Source organism: Poromitra crassiceps (genome assembly GCF_964638095.1).
Source record: "Poromitra crassiceps genome assembly, chromosome: 19".
Taxonomy (NCBI): Eukaryota; Metazoa; Chordata; class Actinopteri; order Beryciformes; family Melamphaidae; genus Poromitra; species Poromitra crassiceps.
Genome location: NC_139646.1, coordinates 15,054,979 through 15,056,042, shown reverse-complemented (window position 1 = coordinate 15,056,042; position 1,064 = coordinate 15,054,979).

The window sequence follows — 1,064 nt, the reverse complement described above, 5'->3', positions numbered from 1 at the left end:
CTAGTTTATTATTCTGTTGACTGACATTTAAATATTGCAGAGCCTGTGTGCCTTTATCTATCCCATTTGCTTTTATTTTTGCTTTGTTGTCCCTGCCCGCGACCAGCAAGAATCTAATTTTCCAAATCAAAGAGATCAGAACAGAAGTGGTCGCTGTCACCAGACTTAGTAAGATAAATCATTTTGATGTCATTAAGTAGCTGGAAAGCAGCCTTGTGGTTGAACCCGGTATCACAGCAAAGCGTGTAATAGACCCACTGGGGCACCGCGTCAATGTCAAGTTCTGCCTTGAAGGTCAAGCACCCGTCGGGGATGCCATGAATTTGAAAATGTTGAATTACGTCGCAAAGCCTGGTTGCCACGGCTATGGTAAGCAAGTAAAACAACTTGTTTAGGGTTAGGCTTTGGTCATGGTTAATACGAAAATATAACTTACGCTGGTTATCAAACCCCACTCGTCGGCATCGAGGGCAAAGGTATACACCTGTCCGCCACCCTGGCCACAATGCCCTTCCTGATATAATGTCTATACTTCCAGCGATGGGCGATATGCCATCATTGCGATGATGGTTGTGCCCATGATCGCTGAGACTTAAATTGGATTGAACTTTGACCCTATCGCTGTCTCATTGTCATGAGAGAATTATGGAACACACCTTAATAAATAAGAAGATCACAAGGATGGAATTCAGACTGTGAATTATTGGGCAGCAGGACCACAATGGCTACAGTTGTTTAGCCTGCATTGCTAGTTTTCATACATTTAAACAATTTCATTGGAAATGTTTGAATCAAGCAGGAACTAAAGATACGCTTCTCTGTCCAACCCATGCCAAAACATCAGCTCCCCAAATCATGTAGGGTAAACCTGATGAGTGGAAGAAGAAGAAGAAGAATGGAAAAAGCCAATAGATGGCAGTAGTGTATGCGCTAAACTCCCCATTCTGTAAAGCAACTACCAGAGCAATTTAGAGAGAGAGTAGCCTCAGTGGAGGACCAAAATGCGTGACTCATTAGCCAATGAACAGCCAGGAAGGGGTCTCACGCTACTTTTGAATGCTAAA